This window comes from Bombina bombina, chromosome 4 (genome assembly GCF_027579735.1).
Source record: "Bombina bombina isolate aBomBom1 chromosome 4, aBomBom1.pri, whole genome shotgun sequence".
NCBI lineage: Eukaryota > Metazoa > Chordata > Amphibia > Anura > Bombinatoridae > Bombina > Bombina bombina.
The window spans coordinates 244,236,389-244,262,742 of NC_069502.1; the positions used below are offsets into that span (position 1 = coordinate 244,236,389).

Here is a 26,354-nt window from a genome sequence, read left to right on the forward strand (position 1 = left end):
AATACCTAAGCAAAAAATGCAAATGGAACCTCCTTATCACGAGTGGAAAGTTTGAAGCACATAAGGCAATAAAATAGCATAAAATAGGTTTAAGTTAACAGAGAATGAAAAATTAGACTGACTGAGGAAGAGAGACACAGATACAGTGTAAAAGGCTGTAGAATGTTAGCAATATTTTAGATGGAGTTTAATTCATCAGTTGTAATAAAGATACACTTTAACTTACTTCTTAATGTAGCACTGAAATTCTAATACCCCACGCTAAGGTTGCCCACTTCAAAAGTAATTGTTTTTGTGAGCCAACGGTTCAAACTGTTCTCCAATCAGCGTTTTTTTGTTGTTGTTGTTGTAACTAAAGCATTGATTGGAGAACAGTTGAAACCATTAGCTAACAAAAAAAATACTTTTGGGGGGGCGGAGCCAGCAGCCCAGCCAAGCGGTTGCGCCATTAAGGAGCTCCGGCATTGGCTTTAATAACAAGGGTAACAACGGCATTCCCTTAGGGGGAAAACAATCTATATCTCCAGGTGAGCTCTCGGAAAGGCATTTTTAGGGTCGATTACCTTAATATGTAATATGCCTTAATATAGTTCACACCTTCAGTTGTGGAAGTCTAGCCCACTTATTCTTGTATACTTTCTCATTGAGTTGTCTAGAGAAGGGGTAGCTAGTCTTCTGTGGAACTGTTCTGTGCTTGCCTACTGCAAATGACAATGTTGCCTTAAGATCCTAAGCCTGCTCCCCTGAGAGGTTTTGTTCCTTTTCTTATACTTTACCATACTTGATGTTATGCTGTGTGGTTTTACTCTACTGTGAACTGTATTGCTCTTTATTATATTATTATGTCTCAATCCCTTAAAAAAAAACTACGGATCCCATGTCCACACAAAAAACAGTTGTTGACCACTTCAGAGAACTCTACTCCCCAGAGGCACCCTTATCAGCTTGAGACAAAACACTTTTAGACCCAAATAACGACATGGGCCTAGGTGAACCTACATCTTCCCCAACACAAGATATGGCCACTAAAATAGTTGACATGCTAACTCAATGCATGATTTCATGCAAGATTTATTCACAAAGGCGATCAAAGGCTCTGCATCTGAGCGCAAAAGAGACATTGCAGCTATAGGTGAACTTACAGAGGCCTTAGAAATTAAACATGAGGACTTAGCAGTCGCCCACACTAATCTCCTTTCTTATTCACAAAATCTGGCCTTACAAATATCTGACCTCAAACTTAAACTGTCCGACATCGAAGACAGATCCATGCGCAACAACCTGAGATTCAGAGGTGTGCCTGATGAAGTGGGCCCAGCGCGCCTGGACATAAATATCTCTGAACTGTATCTTCAACTCCTGCCTTCACTATTTCCACCAGGCCTAGTCTTTTATAGAGTACATAGAGTGCCACGTCCGAGGAATATCACCCAGGGAAAACCAAGAGATGTCCTGGCTAGAATCCATTTTTTTACCCACAAGGAGAAGATCCTTCACAAAATGTCAAACAACCCTACTTTTTCTGATAAATATCAGTCAATCACCATATTCCCATATGTTTCTTCCTACACTCTTCAGAAGAGGAGAACATTTTGAGCCATTACACAATCACCGAGAAAACAAAACATCAGATACAGATGGGGTTACCCAACCAAGTTGATTATCACTAAATATGGTCCCACTTATTCAGCCTCAACCCCTACAGATGGCATAGCCCTCCTTAAAGACTGGGGAACTGACCCCCAACATTTACCTTCTCATCAAATCCCACCATCTCGACCCCTGCAAACATCTGCCCTGATTGGGAAACTCACACGTAACATTATTAGTGTTATCATTTTATTCTGTTTAGAATAACATTTATTATCAATGTTTAGGGTGGAAAATTGTTACCCAGTTGTGCCTTAGCTAAGAATTTCTAGGCCTTATTTTACAACAGTCAGTTAGTATTTGACTATATATATATATATATATATATATATATATATATATGTGTGTTCAGTTAGGCCTTTACTTGGTTTTATTAGGATTGTATTATATAAATGTTATTAAGCATTAGTCCATATGCATGTTCAGTGGTGACTTTTTGTCTTGAGTATCTAGGCCTGCACTTAATAACTACTGACAGGTATAAGGTCCAGTTTGTATTTTCTAGTTAAGTCTTGGTGGGCTAATCCTAGGGTTACACCCTTATTTAGAACTGTCCGTACTTAACCCACTTTATCCCCATGCCACTGATCTCTATTTGGCCAGAGATCATAAGAAGACCACTTATATACCAGCAGTTAGACAAAGATCATCCTACTAAAAGAGGATTCCATAAGAAGTTACATTATGGTTACTGTTAAAATTGTAACATTACATCTATTTTGTTATCTTATGTTTAGGGGAATTAAGCTAAACAGATGGGCCTCTACATGGTAAATTCAGGCTAGATATTGTTCACTGTTATTTGGTATTAAGCCACAGTTGGCTTCTTCTTTCTAAATGCAATGATTATATTTTGATACGAATACTCTCATATTTAAAGGTGCCCTCATTCAATGTAATATGCCTATAATCTATAAATACATGTTTATGCTCCATAGTTCCTTCACATATATCATTTTAGCTACAGTTTTACAGTACATTCTTTATCCTTTATATTTACCTCCTAAGGGGTGTTTTCTCTTCTAGTCACTAGTAACACCACCAAAAGCCCCCATATAATACTGTAAGTGTTAGTCCCTATATTTGGGACCAAGGTAAACAGTCACACAGTTTGTGTGTCTGCATCTCCTCCACAGGTGGCCTACAACCACCTGTCCTTTTAGCAAACATTCGCCTAGATTATGAGTTTTGCGTTACGGTTTTAACGCTGAAAAAATGGCCATTTAAACGTAAAAACAGTAACGCAGCCATTACGAGTTGTGTCGGTATAGCTATACCACAAGCATTTTAGCCTCTAACACAACGTCAATCCTGCACTCAAAAAAATGAAATTCTTGCATGGGATTTCCATAGCGCCGGTATTACAGGTTGTGTGGTGAGGCTAAAAAGCTTGCATTACAGCATATACCAACACGATCCATACCGCCACCTGAGAGCAGTAGTTATGGATTTTGTGTAACAAAAATGTTTCACAAAACTCATAACTAAAGTGTTACAAAGTACACTAACAACCATAAACTAACTATTAACCCATAAACCGAGGCCCTCCCGCATCGCAAACACTATTTAAAACTTATTAACCCCTAATCTACCACCTGCCCACATCGCAGTAACTATAATAAAGTTATTAACCCCTATTCATCCGCTCCCCGCCACTGCCGCCACTAACTAAACCTATTAACCCCTAAACCACCAGCCCCCACATCGCCACTACTAAATAGACCTATTAACCCCCAAACCACCAGCCCCCCACATCGCCACTAATAAATTAAACTATTAACCCCTAAACCTATCACCCCCTAACTTTAAATTAAAATTAGACTATCCCTATCTTAAAATAAATAAAAGCGTACCTGTGAAATTAAAATACCTAAGTTTAAACTAACAATTAACCTAACATAACTATTATACTAAACTATTATACTAAAATTAAAATAACTACCAATTAAAAAACCTAAATTACACATTAAAAATATTACAAAAAATAAAAAATACTAAATTACGAAAAATAACAAACACTAAATTACCAAAAATAAAAACAATTACACCTAATCTAATAGCCCTATAAAAATAAAATAGCCACCCCAAAATAAAAAACCCTAGCCTACAATAAACTACTAATAGCCCTTAAAAGGGCCTTTTGTAGGGCATTGCCCTAAAGAAATCAGCTCTTTTACCTTGAAAAAAATACAAAGAACCCCCCAACAGTAAAACCCACCACCCAACCAACCCCCCAAAATAAAAAACCTAACTCTAACAAAAACCTAAGCTACCCATTGCCCTGAAAAGGGCATTTGTATGGGCATTGCCCTTAAAAGGGCATTTAGCTCTTTTACATTGCCCTAAAAAGGGCATTCAGCTATATTAAAAATGCCCAAACTCTAATCTAAAAAAAAAAACACCCATAAAAAGTTAAAAAAAAACTAACACTAATCCCCAAAGATCCACTCACAGTTTCTGAAGTCCGGACATCCATCCTCATCCAGGCAGCAAGAAGTCTTCATCCAGGCCATTTGGGCTTTTTTAAAAACGGCAATGTAAAAGAGCTGAATGCTCTTTTAAGGGCAATGCCCATACAAATGCCCTTTTCAGGGCAATGGGTAGCTTAGGTTTTTGTTAGAATTAGATTTTTTATTTTGGGGGGTTGGTTGGGTGGTGGTGGATTTTAATGTTAGGGTTTTTTTTGTATTTGTTTCAAGGTAAAATAGCTGATTTCTATAGGGCAATGCCCTACAAAGGCCCATTTAAGGGCTATTGGTTGTTTATTGTATGCTAGGGGGTGTTTTTATAGGGCTATTAGATTAGGTGTTATTTTTTTTATTTTTGATCATTTTGTTATTTTTCGTAATTTAGTGTTTGTTATTTTTCATAATTTAGTATTTTTTATTTTTTGTAATTTTAGACTTAAATTGTGTTAGGTTTTATTTAATGTGTAATTTAGTTTTTTTAATTGGTTGTTATTTTAATTTTAGTATAATAGTTATGTTAGGTTATTTTGTTAGTTTAAATTTAGGTTTTTTTAACAGGTAAGTTTTTATTTATTTTAAGATAGGGATATTTTAATTTTAATATAAAGTTAGGGGGCTGTTAGGTTTAGGGGTTAATAATTTAATTTAGTTTTTTGTGATGTGGGGGCCTGGTGGTTTAGGGGTTAATTGGTTTATCTAGTGGCAGTGATGTGGGAGGCCAGAGGTTTGGGGTTAATAACTTTTATTAGTGGCAGGGATGTCGGGGAGCGGCCGAATAGGGGTTAATAACTTTTTTTATATAGCGCAATACTCATAATCTATACGATTGTTAACACTCCTATAAGTTTGTTTTCAAATTGGTGCACATACATATCACCATTTATTATAGAATAATACTAACTCTGCACCCTGCACATACTTATTACTTATTCGTCCTGCCTAGGTCGTACCTAAAGTACTACAGTGTTGCTTGTTCTCATTGTTTTGTTTATTGTTGTATACTAAACTGATTGTATCTATTATGCAGCGTTGACATACACTGCTTTTATATACCAGTATGGCAAGTTCCCTAAAGTTAAAACCGGTCTTTCCCATCTAAAAAGTCTCTCCCCATTAACTTTAGACCCAAGGTGACGTTAGTACAGTAGTCCCGTTCCCCTCTACAGTAATCCTACTATTTTCTCTTCCCCATCCTTTAATATGTCCTTCTGCTTCTCCTCATTCTTTCATTCCCCCTAAAATGGTTTCCCGCCTTTTTTTATTTTTTTATTTTTCTCCCTCTCACTCACATCACACACCTTAATGGCTTCCGTTCGCGAAACATTAACCTTAACCACTTTAAATACTAAGGGCCTTAACTCCCCAACTAAAAGAAGACTGCTGACTAATTATCTGAGAACTTTACATGCACAGGTTGTTTTAATTCAGGAGACCCATTGGCCAAGCTGTCTATCACTTCCCTTTAATTCCAAAGATTATCCTGTTCTATTTTCAGCTTCTTTTGAGGAGAAGTCAAGGGGAGTAGCTATACTGATTCACAGATCTATGGGATTCAAAAAGATTCACCTAGAAAATGATGGAGGGTAGATCCCTCTTATTAATCTGTAGACTGAATGGCACTATTTACACACTAGTAAATCTTTATGTTCCCAACCAAGCTTTTTACGAGTGCTTTTATCCGGATAAGAACTGCTTAGGACAGGGACACTTGTCCTGGGAGGAGATTTCAATATGGTTTGGGATCCCACTATTGACAAAAAGGTCCAAAAAGGGAAGGAGGTGGACTCCTACTAGTTAATTCAGCTCCAAAGTTTTGATCAATAATCTCACAATTTAACCTATTTGATGTTTGGCATGCCCCACACCCAAATGACAAAGATTTCACCTTTTTCTCCACACCCCAAAACTCCTATTCTAGATTGGATTATTGTTTCATTGATTCTTGGACTTTGAACAAGGTCAGCAAAGCTCAAATCCGTTCCTGCTCATGGTCTTCACCATATTCACTGATATCGAAAAATCCACCTATCCAACTTGGCGTTTGCCAGATTTATTGTGGGCAGAACCAGAATTCAAACCTCTTATGCATTCATCCATATCAGAATTTCTTCTTCACAACAAATACCCCCAGACCTTACAACAGGTCCTGTCAGTGGCCTTGAAGGTTTGTCATTGGGGAATATGCATTCAGAGGCAGGCCTGACATCAGAGAGAAAAGCCCCCTTGGGTCTTTTGGTCTCCACTTTGAGAGCAAAAGAATCCTCAAAAAAACAAAACCCATCCGCTGAATTAGATGAGGAAATTAGGAAACTTAAATCCTTACTCAAAGGTAAAGAACTTGAGAAGATCCAGGCAGCTCAAATCCATTTCAAAATACTCCTCTTCTATCAGGGAACTAAAGCCTTGACAATCCTAGCCAATAAACTCAGAGTCCTACAGCTGGCTATAGAATCTTGGCAATTAAATCTGACGGTATGACCCTTTATTCTCCAAAAGATATAGGTGAAGCTTTTTCCAGATTTTATTCTGAGCTATATAACCTGAGCTCTTTTGAAAATGCCTAGATTTCTTTAACCCAATCCATCTCCACATTTCTGGAGACACTTAACTTTCCCTCACTTGATAACATAGCTAAGGAAAAGCTTCTTTCTCCTTTCACAAGGGAAGAGCTATCGTCAGTACTCAAGGACATGCAAAATAATAAAGCATCAGGTCCGGATGGGTTTACAGGGCTGTTTTATAAAAAAAAAAAAATGATCTCTTCTCGACTATCCTATCTCCAAGCCAGGAAAGGATCTGAAGCTTTGTGGTAGTTACCGCCCAATATCCTTAATTAATTTTGATGTTAAAATATATGCCAAGCTTTGGGCTAATGGCCTTCTACTCGTATTCCCCAAATTGGTCCATTCGGACAAAGTGGGATTAACACCTGGAAAGTAAGGCCCTGACATTATGAGAAGAGTATTAAATATCTTATTAAATATCTTAGTGGAAGCGCTCAGGCTCAGACTCCTCACCTTGGCCCTGTCGCTCGATGCTGAAAAAACGTTTGACAGGGTCAGGTGGACATACATTTGGGAGGTTCTCCAACAGTTTGGATTCCCACCTGAGTTGGTGATCGCAATTCAGGCCCCCTACTCTATGCCTACTGCAAGAGTTAAAGGTCTAGGATTCTCATCGTCAGAATTACAAATATCTAATGGCACTAGACTTTTTACCCTTGATATTCACACTAGCTATTGAACCATTAGCACAAGCCATTAGAGAATCAAAACTCATTCATGGAATCCAGGTGAGCAAGAATGGGCAGAAAATTGCTCTTTTTGTGGATGATATTACTCTGTTTCTATCTCGCCCTTTAGGTTTTCTCCCAGCTGTCTTAGAACTAATAAAAACTTTTAGTCAGTTAAGCCAGTACAAGATCAATTTAGCCAAAACAAAGGCCCTTCCTCTTTGTTTGCCCAAATTCAGGGCTACTTTAAAAAATAAGTTATAGCATATCTTCATTACAATTACAACTTCATCTAAAATATTACTAACATTCAGGATCTGTTTATACAAAGGGTAAAGTTTACCATCACTTTAAAGGGACAGTCTACACCAGAATAATCCCTTTATTACCCATTCCCTAGTTTTGCATAATCAACACTGTTATATTAATATACTTTTTTACCTCTGCAATTACCTTGTATCTAAGCCTCTGCAGACTGCCCCCTTATTTTAGTTATTTTGACAGACTTGCATTTTATCCAATCAGTGCTGACTTCTATGTAACTCCACGTGCATGAACACAATGTTATCTATATGCCTTACATGAACTAGCTGTCAAAATGCATTCTGATAAGAGGAGGCCTTCAAGGGCTAAGGAATTAGCATATGAGCCTACCTAGGTTTAACTTTCAACTAAGAATAACAAAAGAACAAAGCAAAATTGATGATAAAAGTAAATTAAAAAGTTATTTAAAATTACATGTCCTAACTGAATCATGAAAGTTTATTTTTGACTAGACTGTCCCTTTAGACTGTTGACAGATGATTATTTAGCGTATCCAATCCAATTCTTTGAGACGTATCTATTTCTGTCATCAATGCTGTCATTCCTAGAGTCTCCAAGATTCTATTGATTCTTTGCCCTGATGAGAGGGTCTGACCTCTTTACCTGCTGTAACCATTTAAAAATCTGTACTTCTCCACTTGTAGAAATTTTGATTGCAACAAATTTGAAATTTTGTATAAAAGCTTAGATAAATGTCTTAAAATATATGTAAGTAAAATAATGGACAATCTTGTCCACAATCGTAAAAAAATGTAGATTGTTAGTTTGCACCATGGAAAGAAATTCATTGTTCCTGGAATATTCTGTATATATTTGCTGCATTTATTGACATCCATGGAAGCATAAAAATATAGTGTAATTATTATTATCTGACCTGGTGAGTGTGTACAGAAATTGCTTTTTACTGTTCTGTCCTCACTGCATGTGGCTATGAAGATAGCTAAACTAACTCTGTTCCTTCAGAGATGAAGAAAGGATATTTCCTTTCATGTTATTTATTCAAAAGTAAGAAGATAGAACAGAAATATTTAGCATTGCTTAGTTGATTAGTATAAAGCGGAATTCTTCGACAAAGTTTTAGCTTAAATATATGGGTGAAAGCATTTAAAAGTACATAATGCTTCATAAAACTGCTGTAACAAGCCAAACAGAATTTATTAGAAGACTAAGATGTATATTTTTCTCAACTACAGCTCCAAAGAAAAAATTAAAATCTAAATAAATTTTAAAAAATCCTCAGCCTCCCCCTTATTATTTTTTTATAGAAAGTGAAGAGGGAGCATATTAACTTTCTTCTGCAATCTCACACATTCCTCCAAACTCAGTCATATACTCTCCATTTATTACTTTATACAAAACATGAAAGCACACTGCTATCTTCAATGAAAGTCATCAATAAAGAAATAAATATTTTCAGTTTTGTATCAGATTGTATCATACCAGTCACTCTCTACAGAGTCTCTGTCATGGCCAGTAGTCAACAGCCAACTCTGTGCTGCACGTACTTACTTACTGTGTTGCCAATTCGGTTAGTTTTAGACATGGGTTGCAGGAAATTTCAAAAGGTTGTGGCTTGCATGGTTTAGGGCTATTTTGAAGGGTATGTGCTTTTTTGAGCTATATATCTACAGTTTACATAAACACATACTGTATGTACTGGTAAGATCTTTATAAAAAAAAAATCTTCCCCCAATGGCAGCAGATGAAGGGCAATCCCTGTCTCCTCGCCAACCTCTTATCTATGTGACGTCTGTCAACTAGGCTAGTTTTAGATCAGATTTGCTTCTCTGGCTGGAGCCAAGTGGCAGATGCCAGTAATTGCATTATTGCGCAACAGTAGCTGCAGAGTGTGGGTGGAACTTCTGTCTAACTTCATTCAATTAATTCTCATTAATAATAGCATTATTCCACAATAGTAGTTGCTGACTGGAGTTGAACTCTGACTGTAACTGTGTTATGTTTATCTTTATCAATGATATGACATGTCAAGTTGGCAATTAATTGATTGATGCTCAGTTTCTAACGGAGATGTAGTTTGTTGTTTGCTCCACATTTTATGGTCTCTGGACTCTTGCTTGCTACTCACTTACTCAGTGGTCTCTGGACTCTTGCTTGCTCATCACTTGCTCAGTGGTCTCTGGACTATTGCTTGCTCCTCACTTGCCCAGTGGTCTCTGGACTCTTGCTTGCTCATTACTTGCTCAGTGGTCTCTGGACTCTTAGCTTGCTCCTCACTTGCTCAGTGGTTTCTTGCTTGCGCTTCACTTGCTTAGTGGTCTGTGGATTCTTTCTTGCTAATCACTTGCACAGTGGTCTCTGGACTCTTGCTTGCTCCTCACTTACTTAGTGGTCTCTGGACCTTTTCTTGCTCATCACTTGCTCAGTGGTCTCTGGGCTTTTGTTTACTTCTCACTTACTCAGTGGTCTCTGGACCCTTGCTTGCTCATCACTTGCTCAGTGGTCTCTGGAATTTTGCTTGCTCATCACTTGCTCAGGGGTCTCTGGAATTTTGCTTGCTCCTCAGTTGCTCAGTGGTCTCTGGACTTTTGCTTGCTCCTCACTTGCTCAGTGGTCTCTTGATGCTTGCTTGCTTGCTACTAACTTGCTTAGTTTTCTCTGGATGTTTGCTTGCTTGCTCCTCACTTGCTCAATTGTCTCTGGACTCTATCCTTCTACTGACTTGCTCAATGGTCTCTGGAAACTTGCTTGCTAATGACTTATTCAGTGGTCTTTGTCACGACTGGTCAGTTTCGTTCATGCTATCACTGCAGCCTGCTTCTAAGTTAGATATAGAAATCTAATAACCTCATCAAATTAAGTTCATTAAAATAACTCAGACCTGATACTTTGAAAACGTTAAAAATATTTTAAATATTAAAAAATACACACTATGAAATATTACAATATTTATTGAAAATATTACCAATATTTCATAATGTGAATTATCATATTTGATGCTGTTATAGAGGGTGTCAGCACAAAAAAGTGCTACAATATGCAAATGAGTCCACCTTTTTTATCTTAAGTCTTAATGGATGATTACCTTATTTTGTAAAAAAAAAAAATTAGAATTAGATAGTCCAGGAAAATTTAAAATCGAAATATTTTGAATCATTTCAATGAATATGACAACATAGACTTCTATGCTTATCTAGCCTTAATGTGCCTGTATGCAGAGCAGGACTTTGCTTATAATTAAAATTTGATTTAAATTATCTAGTTTATGTGGTGGTTATTGCCTCTAATTGGAATTATAAACTTTGGCTAGTTTTGGGATAGATTGTTTGATTGGTTGGACTATACAATTTTTGACATCTGGCAACACTGCTTCCTTCTTAGACAGAGATCTTCTGTGAGTCCCTTCATTGGCTCCCCATTAACAGCAGAATTACATTCAAAATTATCATCCTGACCTACAAAGCCCTTACCAACACCTCTCCCCACTACCTATCTTCACTAATCAACAAATATACTCCAGCCCACCCACTAAGATCCAACAATGCTCCTCGCATCTTCAATTATTACCTTTTCCCATGCTAGACTGCAGGACTTTTCTCATGTATCACCTACCATCTGGAAAACTCTCCCTCGTCTGTCAGACTTTCCCCTAATCTGCCTTCTTTTAAACACTCCCTGAAGACATTTTTGTTAATGGATGCCTATTACCCAACTCAGTAACAAATAATTCCACTTACCGAATAATTGTCCTCATCTAACTCTGTATTAATATCATTCTCACTCTTGCAGTCATCACCTCCTGTTTCTCACCTTCCTACTCTTCTAGAATGTAAGTTCCCTCGGGAACAAGGCCCTCAATTCCTCCTGTATGTGTTTGCAAAATTCTGTCTTGTCTCTAAAAAATGTTTTTAATTTTTTTTTATTATTGTTTTATTTAAATGACAGCGCTGCAGAATATGTTGGTGCTTTATAAATATTATATATTCTAAATAAATAAATTAATAATAATAATACATTTGTTGACCTGTTAGCCAACAATCAGCAAGCGCTACCCTGGTACTGAACCAAAGATGGGTCGGCTTGTAAACTTACATTCCTGCTTTTTCAAATAAAGACACCAAGAGAATGAAGAAAATTGATAATAGGAGTAAATTAGAAAGTTGTTTAAATTTGCATGCTCTATCTGAATCATGAAAGAAAAAAATTGGGTTCAGTATCCCTTTAAAAACATCATACAAATGAGCAGAACCTAACATGGCAACGATGCAATCAAACCATGTCAGAATTGGTTGGACTCTTTAACAGTCTCATAAACAGACTGAATATTTTCTTTGCCAAAGAAAACACAGTACACTTTCCATTTGGCAAGGAATACTGAATAAAAATATGGAAACTGACTGTATTCCAATGGTCAATGGCAGCTCCCCACAAAACTTAAAAGTTAAATGATTTGAACAACATGAAGCCATAGATATCATTACTCAAAAACACAATGGAACGTAAAACTGAAAAACAAGAAACAAAAATTGTTTGACATTCAAAGTGAAAAAAAAAAATAGTTCCAAATGATAAATGCCCAGACCTGAATAATGTTCCCAAAAGAATTACTTCCATGTTTGGAAGTGAAAACATGTGTGAGTGCATCTTATCATTTATGATGATAAAATCCCATCAGTGAAAAAGACTGACTGATGGCAGCCTTCAAAATTTGCTTATATACTATGTATATATACAGAATATCCAGATAACAAAGAACCAAACAGTCCCAGATTCAGTTATATAAAAAGTTCATCTTTAATTAATCCATCTTAAAAACAGCAATGGTATAATCTTTAAAAGTCAGACGGGTAGCACAGAAGGTCTATGATTACGCCTCTACAGAGCTGAAACGTGTCAGACCCGCACCTCTGTGCTACCCGTCTGACTTTTTTATTATTATTATCATTATTATCATTTATTTGTATAGCGCCGCCAAATTCCGTAGCGCTGACTTTTAAAAATTATACCATTGCTGTTTTTCAGATGGATTGATTAAAGATTAACTTTTTATATAACTGAATCTGAGACTGTTTGGTTCTTTGATACCTGGATATTTGCTTTAACCAGTTAGTCCCAGATATCAGTTTATCTCTCAGATTTACCTTGCTGCTATTCATCCGGGGAGAGAGTTGAGACGCAGTCTAATGAGCTACAGCAGTGACATCACCTACCGGGGCTGAAGGCTGGGAGCGCAACTACAGTTAATCGGAGCAGCACGAGAATGCGACAGACAGAAAATCCTCCACAGTAAAGCAGTGACTGCACTGAGGACTAGATATCGCCAGGGAGGAGAGCGACCAGTTCGCTTGGTGAGTCCCCTGCCATTGAGTGTGGTGGCACCACTTTTTCCTCTGTTTCTTCTACTTACCGTATCTAAGGTGTTTGTTCTTGTGCCATTCACACTTGACACTACTGATAAGGATTGCTCCACACTGTGCATCTGGTTAAGTCGGCTCGACATTATAAGTGCCCCACAAGGTATACCTCTCCCAGAGTCTCAATTATCTACCTGTAATGGGGTTATACGTTCTCTTTCTTGGATTGTGTATATACATATATATATATATATATATATACATACAGAATATGCTGTATATATTGTATATGTATAGGTATATATATATATATATATATATATATATACTGTGTGTATATATATATATATATATAAGAAATATATTTGTGTTTAAAAGCATTTAAAATATATGCTGCCCTCAAGTCTTCTAAAATATTGATCTTGTAAGTTGTTATAAAGCATTAAAATAGGCACTGTACAAATAACTGAATATTAGAGTGTAGTTGGGACACTTTGCAAAAACACAGCTGTGAGGTGCAAAGCAGTATTGGGCTTTATAAACATTAGCTTTGATGCCATCTGCTATGGAGAACAAACAGAATCCATGGCAATGTCCCCCTCTAATTTTGACAAGCGTTGTGGGTAAAAATTAATTGACTATACAATGTTATAAAGACACAGTTCAAATCTGTGCATCATGTGGCAAGTGCATCTAATTGAGTAAATAAATAGAACAAATAAAATGTATAAAAGTCACAAACAGGGACAGCTTGGAAAATATAGATTTTTTGTATGTTAAAATTATTATTAAAATACATTGTGATGTAACATTATCTTATCTTATCACTGGAATTTATTTTGAAGTATAGATGAGCAGAAAAGAATTAACCCCCTAGATGCCAGTTACATACATACCATTAATACCCTTCTTCACTTATCACAATTTATTTTAAAATATAGTAAAACAATGAAACTGAAAATGTAAAAATGTGCTGCTAAGCACAGATTCTCCAATCTTGAGATCAAGCAGACTACATTGCATATGAAGCGTTCTGCATGAACAAACATTTATAAAAGGGATATGGGATTGTGGAAAGTCAGTTAGGGACAATGACCCTTAAGCCACACATTCAGGGCCACATTACAAGTGGAGTGCAATTGTTTGCGCAAAGCGATATCAGGTTTTCGTGATCCTTTGCACGCAGGGTAAATTGCACTTGTATTACGAGTTGAAAATAAACACGATCGCTTGTGTGCAAGTAGAATGATTACTGCAATTTCAGAGCTGTGCTTAACTGTTTTGTAAAAGTAAAAAGTTGCACAAAACACATCAAAAATACATTACAAAGTACCGTTACACTCATAACATCATCTAATACAAATTATTCAAAAAAAATATTGCACAGAATAGTTATAAGTGCTCAAAGACATGACCTCTCAGGTGTTAGAGAGAAAAAAAGGTGGGCAAAGGGCTTTAACATAGAAATACATACAGATACATGTCTAAGATTATATATATATATACTGTATATATATATATATATATATATATATATATATATATATATATATATATACAGATGTATTTATTTATTTGTGTATATGTGTATAAGTGTATTTACAGACATATATATTCACGTTTAAAGACATATATACATATGTGCACACATATGGACATATATACTGTATATTAGTGCATTGGAGCCCTTTGCAGTGAAGTAGATGAAAACATAAAAAAAAATTATATTTATGCAATATTCAAATTTAATAAAGTGTTATACTGTGTATTTACTGTGAATGTTTTACATTCCAATGTTCTACACATAGCAATATATGTTCTAAGTATTTATAAATAAATATTCCTGTATATATCTGAATATATCTACTATAACTATATATAATCATGTGTGTGTATATATATATATATATATATATATATATATATATACACACACACAGGATATATATATATATAGGTATTGGTATAGATATTGAACCTAAATACCATCAGATACATTTAAGAATATGTATTTATGAATAAATAGAACATATTCTTCTATGTGAAGAACATTCGAATGTGAACTATTTATATTTTCATTTGAGAACATGTGATCAGGTTAAAGCATATGAGAATATGCAATATAGGGTTAGCATATATGAGAATATAAGTTTCGGTTGGTGCATATGAGATCGGGTTAGCCAGTTAGTAAGGTATTTTTCCACTTTTTTTCTCCATTGACTTCTTTGGTAGATATTCTAATTGCGTTACAAGTAAGCTGTTTGCTTGCATTGGTTTAGCGTAAGAGCGCAAACTTTTAACTTTCAACTCATAATACAAACGCAATCCATTGAACGCAAAAAGTTTACTTCCAGTGCAATCATCACTCTAGTGAAAGCGATTAATAGTGCGCCACTCGTTACAAGCTGAAACTAAATAGGTGCGCTCAAGCACAAACTTTATTTGCCCTTGTCAGGTTAGCATGACTGAAAACCTAAGGGGTAAACAAGAATTGTGCATGAAACACAACATAAGTACATTAAAATAAAGTTTTACACTTATATATACAGTTTCTGATAATAAAAAAATATTCATATAAATATAAATACGAAAAAATTATAAGGGTTAAAAGGTATATGGTATATGACAAGGTGTATATATATATATATATATATATATATATATATACTGTATATTATGACAGAAAAGTCTGGTTTGGTGATAGAGGGAGTTTATATTAGACCAAGTTTAATAAATTTCACTTCACCATTTTGCTAAGAAACCTCGGGGGAGTGATAGTGTTTTTAACTATGAACACCTTAACAGCTGTTAGAGCCAATTTAACTCAGGTGTGGCTCATGATTTCTGCTCCTAGGGTTTAAAATGGAAGCATTTCTCTAGCTAAGGAGATTACAGCCAGGCAGGAGGCCTGATGTGTTGTGTACTAAACGTTTTGCTGGATTACATTTTGCTGTTACCGTTCTATAAAGGACATTTCTGTTGCTGCAGACAATGAGACTCACTGTTTTGGAAGCTTGTGCAGAGAATGAACCTGTTCCTTTTGCCTTACCTGTGAACAAACTGTATGCTGCTGTTAAAGTCACAATGGTGTTTTTGGAAGAAAACCCTAGAAAACAGTGGTTGCCAAAGATCCTTGTTACGATATATACAGTATATATATATATATATATATATATATATATATATATGTGTGTGTGTGTGTGTGTGTGTTTGCGTGTATGTATACATGTCTAAATATGTCTCTATATGTGTATACATGTGTATTTATTTGTTTATATGTGTAAGTATGTATGAGTACACTTTTTATCCCTTCCCATTCAAATACCTTAAAGCTTATATAATTTTAATCATTTTTAATATTTAATAATGTCTATTACTGTGCATTTAATGTAAATATATAGCAGACAGAGACACAAATAAACAATATGTCTGATTTTCTAAATTTCTTACCAACAAAACTGTAAAGAACAAACTTGAGTATTTTTGCAGAAGTAAACAGAAGCAAAATATAAATGGCCAAGGTGAAATGTTAAAGGGACAGTACACTGTAAAATTGTTTTTCCATAAATGTATTTTAAATGACTTGTTATACCAACTGCAGAGTATAAAATATTTGAGAAATTGCATTTTCGGGTTTATTTGTGTATCTGAAGTAGCTGGTTTTGTGCTTTGAAACCACAGCCTATTACAATGTGTTGAGCTTCAGGTAATATCAGATCTCATTACGTTATCACTTATGTACACAGACTTGCTTCCTTATCTTATATTTGTCTGGAACACCAAACCTCAATACATAGAGAGAACAATGGAAAATTATCATTTTATTACTTAACTATCATGCCCCCCACTGAGGGTTTAATCTCTTCTGCTGGCTGTGTTTACTTAGGCTTGTCAATAGTATATACGCCAGTATCAAAACTTTCAGTATAGGTTGGGAAACCACAAGCTAAATCAGCTATTTCAAATGCTGAAATAGGAGTAAATGAGCCACTTGCAACCAATTTAATACACTCTAAACAGGTAAAAAGGATCATTGGGAATAATTTAAAGGGGAGAAAGTTTTTGGGTGAACTGTCCCTTTAAATTCCCTGATAATTGTATTTTAGTAGTGTTTATCATGACTGGACATAGACCCTAAAGGTGAAATCCCAGGTGGGCCGTTTTTATGTTGGCCTTCTGCTACATACCACCCTCTCTTAAACGGGGTAACAATAGGAAAGCTGTTAGTCTGCATATTTTGTGAAGCAGTAAGTACATTTTCTGTCTGGCTGTTAAGCAGAGGAGCTGCAGGACGAGATATCTGATATATTATGGCTACCTAGCTGACAGAGGTCTTAAAGGTGTGGGCTGCTCCGCTCCTTTTAATGCCTGAGCCTATTTTTGGTCCCAGTACAGTCCTGGTCTGTATGTTTCATAATTTAAACCAGGATAATGACTGTGGCCCAGATTGCAAGTGACACTTTAATCTTTTTTTAAATTGCGCTAATACTGCTTAAACTAATCTTTGTATGCGGGTGGGTTAGCACTAGTATTGCAAGTTGAAAGTAAACTGTTTGTGTGTGAGCAAAACCCTATGCGCGCTAACTTCAGAGATTGTGACGCTTTAAATTCTTCTCCCCATAGACTTCAATAGAGTGTGCTTAAAAAAAAAAAACTAACACTTATCGCTTGCGTGCTAGCTCGACACCTTGTAAGACCTACTATTCAAAACCTGTTGGTATTTATCAATATTTTACATTCCAAAGTTCATATAATAGAAATGTTTATTTTTAAATCCATCTATATAACATTCATTTTCTTGTAAATATATATATATATATACCTACAGCATATCTCTATATGAATATATATACAGGTATAGATATATACTGTTTATCTGTCCCTTATTTTTCTTGTCTTTATTATACCTCCTGTATAGCACTAAGGAATCTGTTGGCTTATTACAAATAAAGGTAATAAAAATATCACACATGCAATTTGGACAACTTAACTAATTCAAACAAATAGACTGTAGTGTAATAAACAACTATGTTCCATAACCTTGTTTTACAAAATTATGCAGAGCAAATTGATGATTTAGGTCATTCGCATCATTCTGAAAACCTAGGTTACAGAATCTGCTTTTTTTGGCCACTCTAGGGAGCGCGGAATAAGCAAAATTTTTTTACAAAAAAGCAAGAAGTATGTCTCTTTAAAAGCTCACCACTCAGGTGAGATTATTTATAAAGATCCATCCGTACTGAAAATTCCCTCACAGCATTCTAGAAAGGTCATTTTTATCTAGAGAGATCTGTATCTCATTTAGGGATATTTTCTACATTTCTTTGTGTAGAGGACAGACACATACATTGCACTATAATACTCAGCAAAGTAACGGCTAGATTATGAGTTGTGCGTTTTCACTACCGCTGCTATTACGAGTCTTGCAGCACACTTCTTTGGCCTTACTGCAAAATGACTTACGTAAACTTCGTAAACCCTTTTTTCTATTGGACTTCCATAGCGCCGGTATTACGAGTATGTCCTGGGAGGCCAAAAAGTGAGCGGTACACCCTCTACCTCCAAGATCCCTAACGCATTTATACGCCGTAGCATAAAACTCATAACTAAAGTGCTAAAAAGTACACTAACACCCATAAACTACCTATTAACCCCTAAACCAAGGCCCTCCCGCATTGCAAATACTATAATAAAAATTTTAACCCCTAATCTGCCGCTCCGGACATCGCCGCCACTATAATAAACATATTAACCCCTAAACTGCTGCACTCCCGCCTCGCAAACAGTAGTTAAATAATATTAACCCCTAATCTGCCGCCTAACCTCGCCGACACCTACATTATATTTATTAACCCCTAATATGCCGCCCCTAACATCGCCGACACCTACCTACATTTATTAACCCCTAATCTGCCGTCCCCAACGTCGCCGCCACTACATTAAATGTATTAACCCCTAAATCTATGTTTAACCCTAACACCCCCTAACTTAAATATAATTTAAATAAATCTAAATAAAATAACTATAATTAACTAAATTTTTCCTATTTAAAACTAAATACTTACCTATAAAATAAACCCTAAGATAGCTACAATATAACTAATAGTTACATTGTAGCTAGCTTAGGGTTTATTTTTATTTTACAGGCAACTGTGTAGTGTATTTATTTTAACTAGGTAGAATAGTTATTAAATAGTTATTAACTATTTAATAACTACCTAGCTAAAATAAATACAAATTTACCTGTAAAATAAAACCTAACCTAAGTTACACTAACACCTAACCCTACAATTAAATACATTCCCTAAATTAAATACAATTAAATAAATTAAATTAGCTAAATCACAAAAAAACAAACACTAAATTACAGAAAATAAAAAACAAATTACAGATCTTTAAACTAATTACACCTAATCTAAGAGCCCTATCAAAATAAAATAAGCCCCCCCCCCAATAAAAAACCCTAGCCTAAACAAAACTATCAATAGCCCTTAAAAGGGCCTTTTGCGGGGCATTGCCCCAAAGTAATCAGCTCTTTTACCTGTAAAAAAAAATACAAACAACCCCCCCAACAGTAAAACCCACCACACATACAACCAACCCCCCAAATAAAAAGCTAACTAAAAAAAACCTAAGTTCCCCATTGCCCTGAAAAGGGCATTTGGATGGGCATTGCCCTTAAAAGGGCATTTAGCTCTATTGAGGCCCAAAGTCCCTAACCTAAAAAATAAACCCACCCAATTCACCCTTAAAAAAATCCTAACACTAACCCCCGAAGATTTACTTACCGGGAGAAGTCTTCATCCAAGCGGCAAAATTTCCTCAACGAAGCCGGCAAAAGTGGTCCTCCAGACGGGCAAAAGTGGTCCTCCTGGTGGGCAGAAGTCTTCATCCAGATGGCATCTTCTATCTTCAGCCTTCCGAAGCGGAGCAGATCCATATTCAAGACATCCGGCGCGGAGCATCCTCTTCAAACAATGTCTTCTTCCAAATGAATATCACTTTAAGTGACGTCATGCAAGATGGCGTCCCTTACATTTCGATTGGCTGATAGAATTCTATCAGCCAATCGGAATTAAGGTAGAAAAAATCCTATTGGCTGATTGGATCAGCCAATAGGATTGAACTTAAATCCTATTGGCTTATCCAATCAGCCAATACGATTGAGCTCGCATTCTATTGGCTGATTGTAACAGCCAATAGAATGCCAGCTCAATCCTGGTGGCTGATTGCATCAGCCAATAGGATTTTTTCTACCTTAATTCCGATTGGAATCTAAGGGACACCATCTTAGATGACGTCACTTAAAGTGATATTCATTCGGAAGAAGCCGTCGTTTGAAGAGGATGCTCCGCGCCGGATGTCTTGAAGATGGAGCTGCTCCATGTCAGAAGGATGAAGATAGAAGATGCCATCTGGATGAAGACTTCTACCTGTCTGGAGGACCTCTTCTGCCCATCTGGAGGACCACTTCTGCCGGCTTCGTTGAGGACATCTTGCCGCTTGGATGAAGACTTCTCCCGGTAAGTGAATCTTTGGGGGTTAGTGTTAGGATTTTTTTAAGGGTGTATTGGGTGGGTTTATTTTTTAGGTTAGGGACTTTGGGCTGCAATAGAGCAAAATGCCCTTTTAAAGGCAATGCCCATCCAAATGCCCTTTTCAGGGCAATGGGGAGCTTAGGTTTTTTTAGTTAGCTTTTTATTTGGGGGGGTTGTTTGTGTGAGTGGTGGGTTTTACTGTTGGGGGGTGTTTGTATTTTTTTTTACAGGTAAAAGAGCTGATTACTTTGGAGCAATGCCCCGCAAAAGGCCCTTTTTAGGGCTATTGACGGTTTAGTTTAGGCTAGGGGGGGGGTATTTTGGGGGGGCTTTTTTAATTTTGATAGGGCTATTAGATTAGGTGTAATTAGTTTAAAGATCTGTAATTTGTTTTTTATTTTCTGAAATTTAGTGTTTTTTTGTGTGATTTAGCTCATTTTATTTAATTTATATAATTGTATTTAATTTAGTTAATTTATTTAATTGTATTGTAGTGTTAGGTGTTAGTGTAACATAGGTTAGGTTTTATTTTACAGGTACATTTTTATTTATTTTAGCTAGGTAGTTATTAAATAGTTAATAACTATTTAATAACTATTCTACATAGTTAAAATAAATACAAACTTGCCTGTAAAATAAAAATAAAGCCTAAGATAGCTACAATGTAACTATTAGTTATATTGTAGCTATCTTAGGGTTTATTTTATAGGTAAGTATTTAGTTTTAAATAGGAATAATTTAGTTAATGATAGTAATTTTATTTAGATTTATTTAAATTATATTTAAGTTAGGGGGTGTTAGAATTAGGGTTAGACTTAGATTTAGGGGTTAATACATTTAATATAGTGGCGGCGACGTTGGGGGTGGCAGATTAGGGGTTAATAAATGTAGGTAGGTTGCGGCAACATTGGGGGTGGCAGATTAGGGGTTAATAAAATAATGTAGCTGTTGGGGGCAGCAGATTAGGGGTAATAAGTATAATGTAGGTGGCGGTGATATCCGGAGCGGCAGATTAGAGGTTAATAAATTTAATGTAGGTGTCGGCGATGTCAGGGGAGGCAGATTAGGGGTTAATAAGTGTAAGATTAGGGGTGTATAGACTCGGGGTTCATGTTAGGGTGTTAGGTGTAAACATAAAATGTGTTTCCCTATAGGAATCAATGGGGCTGCGTTACTGAGTTTTACACTGCTTCTTGGCAGGTGTTAGACTTTTTCTCAGCCGGCTCTTCCCATTGATGGCTATGGGGAAATCGTGCACGAGCATGTATAACCAGTTCACCGCTGACTTAAGCAGCGCTAGTATTTGGAGTGAGATATGGAGCTAAATTTTGCTCTACGCTCACTTCTTGCCTTTTAACGCTGGGTTTCTGAAAACCCGTAATACCAGCACTGCAGGTAAGCGGTGAGAAAAAACTGCTCATTAGCACCGCACAGCTCTTAACGCAAAACTCGTAATCTAGCCGTATGAGTTTTGACTTTGTATTTTTTTCACTAGACCTATGATTTTGTATACACAAAATATGTCTACCAAATGCAAATTGTAGTTTCAAAATACAAAATGTACAAAGTAAAAATATTACTCTAAAGTACAAAAATAAAGATTGTGCATTGTATATATATATATATATATATATATATATATATATATATATATATATATATATATATATTTTATGTAAAATGAGTCAAAATGACTTAGTGAGTGGGCTTGATTGGGGTGTTCCTAGGTCTGAAGTTATCATCATATTCATGACAGTCAAAATTAAACTTTCATGATTCAGATAGATTGATCAGTATCAGGTGCTTTCAGTTACAATTTGCTCCCTCCATTCTTCCTGTGAGATTCCGCTGTCCAAAAAGACAACTCACAGCTTGCTGGGACTTCCATGTGCAGTTCCTTTTCTTGAGACAATTAAGTGAACTAAGCTCCTGTTAAAAGACCACTATGGTTTAAAAATTTGAATCCATTAAACATTGTCATTTGACTTAAAGGGCCATTATAGAAAAATATATCTAAAAATGACATGTGATGCTCTATTACTTAAGAGCATGTCATTTTAAGACTATCAACCCTGCAGCACTGTTTGTTTAAACCTTGCAATGGGGTTAAACACAGAGTAGAAATACCACTCAGGACTCATGCTACACTGCTGGAGCGGAACTCTCAGTTGATCCGATCAGTAAAGCTAGTCACACTACTCAGGGTTAAACATACAGTGCTGCAGGGTCTCTTAGGATTAGAGGTTGCCATTGTTGACTAAAATGTCCCTTTAAGTCAAATGACAATTTTTAATGGATTAGAATATGAGCCAGAGCTGGGGAAAGTATCTATATTGTTCAAAAGCCCCTTTATAAATTATTGCAAGCAGTTTGTATGCAGAAACAACACAACAAATGTGTTTTTTTTTAAGCTGTTATAACCTGAGTCATTTCTGTATGGCATTCATGCTGCACAGATATATCAGTAAACAAAGGGATTTATTACTACACTACATTTGTTTCTATGGATTAGGATCTCTAAGAAGCAGACATGGGTTGTTTGTATGAGCAAAAGATGCCAAGATTATCTGGAATCTAAAATGAGAAAATTGTCTTTTTAAAATGTTATGGTTAAAATTGTTAAAAGGATTTTTTTTTTTTTTTTTTTTTTTTTTTTTTTTTTTTTTTTTTCCTCTCTCCCTTCCGGTGCACTATACCCTAATTTCTTCTCTTTTTATTTCTTTGTCTTCTGTATTTTTCTTGGTCCTTGTCAGAATGTATACCCCTTTCCAGAACAAAAAAACTTATGCAAAGGACAAGAAGAAAAATGTTGAACTGTTTACCGACAAAAACCAAGTTTTACAATACTGAATTGTTACGCCAAAGCATTTTTTCTTTTTTCTTTCGTGACCAGTGGACAATACAATAAATACATCAGAGGATTTACCCTCTCTGATTTCAGGGAGGGTCCACTTCCAGACACTGAATCATCATGGACTTATTCCACTTTTCTTCTAAAAATTCAGCTCTTGAAAATCTTAAACACAAGTCCTCCTGTATATTTTGATGGTCTAACATTCTGTTTATGTACGATGTTTCTTTATGATTAATAAAGCTTGTTTTAAAAAAAAAAAAAAAAAAAAAAAAAAAAAAAAAATTGTTAAAAGGAATGGAAAAGTCAAAATTAAACTTTCATGATTCAGACAGAGCATGTAATTTTATACAACTTGCATGTGCACGTCTTTATCACTCTATTACAGCTGTGTTTTGCAACATTGTAGGAGTGTTAGAAATTGATGCATTCACTGCTGCTGCAATAGAGTACTAAAGACACATGCACGCTCCTGAGCTCATATGAGCCCACCTATACTTACTTTTTCACAAAAGATACCAAGACAACATAGCAAATTTGATAACGGAAGTGAAATGGAAAGTTGTTAAAAATTGCATATTCTATCTAAAAAACAATAATATTTGTATTGTTTAAAATGATAGATAATCCCTTTATTACCCATTCCTCAGTTTTGCACAGCCAACATAGTTATATTAATATACTTTTGACCTCTGTGATTACCTTGCACTTATGCCTTTTTTTAAAAGCCCTCTGATCACATGACTTTTCATTTATTATCTATTGACTTGTATTTAAGCAATTTTGGTGCTGACGTCCTTTAAAGGGACAGTATACTGTAAAATAGTTTTTCCCTTAATGTGTTTCCAATTACTTTTTTATCAACTGCAGAGTATAACATGTATGAGAATTTTCTTTTTAAGGTTTATTTGTGTATATAAAAAGCTGTTTTGTGTTTTGAAGCCAAAACCTAATAAAATGGGTTGAGCTTGTAGGTATAATCAGATCTCATTACTTTATCACATTATGTACATATAAATTCTTATTTATCTTATATCTGTCTGTAAACCAAAGACCAATACTTGGAGAGAACAATGGAAAATTAATATTTTATTATCTTATCTCTTCTATACCTCACTGGGAGTGTAATTTATTCTGCTGGCTGTGTTTACACAGCTTATCAATAGCTTGGACCTAAGACCAACAACTTTCAGAATAGGTACACCACATGCAAAATGCAATATTTCAAATGCAAAAGGTAAAGGGAATACTTGTAAACAATTTAATACACTCCAGCAGGTAAAGTGGATCATTGGTAACAAATTAAAGGGGGAACATTTTTTAGTAAACTGTCCCTTTAAAGGGACACTAAACCCAAATTTTGTCTTTCATGATTCAATTTTAAGCAACTTTCTAATTTTTCTTTGTTCTCTTGCTATCTTTATTTAAAAAGCAGGAATGTGATGCATAGGAGCCGGCCCATTTTTGGTTGATAACCTGGGTTATGCTTGCCTATTGGTGGCTAACTGTCAGCTTCCAATAAGCAAGCGCTATCCATGGTGTTGAACCTAAAATGGTAAGATTTACATTCCTGCTTTTTAAATAAAGATAGCAAGAGAACAAAGAAACATTTATAATATGAGTAAATTAGAAAGTTGCTTAAAATATCATGCTCTATCTGAATCATGAAAGAAAAAATGTGGGGTTAGTATCCCTTTAAGTTTTACTATACTGCTCTTTTAAAACAATTTCTCTACAGAACAATTAAAGGAAACTTTGGTTCATTCAACAGCTTTTCAAGGATTTATACCTCCAAATATGTAACATAATTAGGCATAAAATGCCATATTGTCCTTCTCAGTACTCACAAAAGCAATTATCCTAATAACTAAGCAATAATTAATCGGGACACACTGACATTGGTTACTGTGAATACCCTTGAGAGGACCTGAGAATACTAAAAGAATGCTTCAGTAAACCAACCCAAAAGTAATTCTATTGAAATTCCTGCAAACATGGTCTTTTTAAGATATTACATGCTGCAATGTACAGTATGTTACAGATACAATCTGTGAATATCTAAAATATCAACTTAACAATATCTTAAAAGCTGTTGCATTTACATTGTTGCTAACTGATTTAGATAGGGTTAACGTTATGTTTAATTCTAGAGTTACAGTTATAATTAACCCCTTAGATGCCAAGGTTGTGGTTGTTTTAATGGACTTTCTAAATTAGCTAAACTTTTGTGTTAACATAAATATTTAATCAGCAATTGAAAATGTTGTTGTTTATTGTCAACCTTTCAACTGTTGATGTTTTAATAACATGTTTAATAAAGCAACACATTAGTGGTCGAACTACAAATTAATTTTCATTGGTGCATTAACAATTTTTATTTTTCCTCCAAACCCACATTCCCCCCCCCCCCCAAAACAGATCTAATTTTAGCAAAAACAATGCTACATAAACCACAGAATGGGATGACTTAAATTAAAATACCAGTTAGATCAGGTTGAAAATAAAGTCAATTAGAGGAGTCTGAGTTTGTTAAATAGCTTATCCACAATTATGATTCAGTTTTGTTTACAGTTATATTTTATTTTGTAATATTTTCTTTATATAGTAAAGTTCTATTTTCTAGTGTTTTACATTTTATATTGCTTTCATGCCTAATTGTTTTTATTTTCTATTTTAATGAGGAATATTGTACTTCTCCCCATACCAGTTACAAGTAATGCTTTACCTCACATACTTTCAGATACATGTTGTAGTATACTTTATAAATTGTTAATGTGGTCTTGTTGTATAATAGTTATAAATGAGTGAATAAAACTGTAAAGCTGACCCACTGGTACATTTTATTCACCCAATATCTAAAGTTCTCAGAGATCCCCAGAGGGTATTTAAGTGTTTCAAAGTACATTAACACTTAGCTTCACAAACAGCCAGCATGTGTGTGAGATTTGTTTTAACCATAGCTTTCCCAGAAGAGTACAC

General features: G+C 35.4%; 1 protein-coding gene across 1 annotated transcript in view; it reads left to right on the forward strand.

The window, feature by feature from the left end:
• Nucleotides 1-26,354, forward strand: part of LOC128657235 (parapinopsin-like) — a 707,525-nt gene that overhangs the window by 149,624 nt on the left and 531,547 nt on the right. The window lies entirely within an intron of this gene.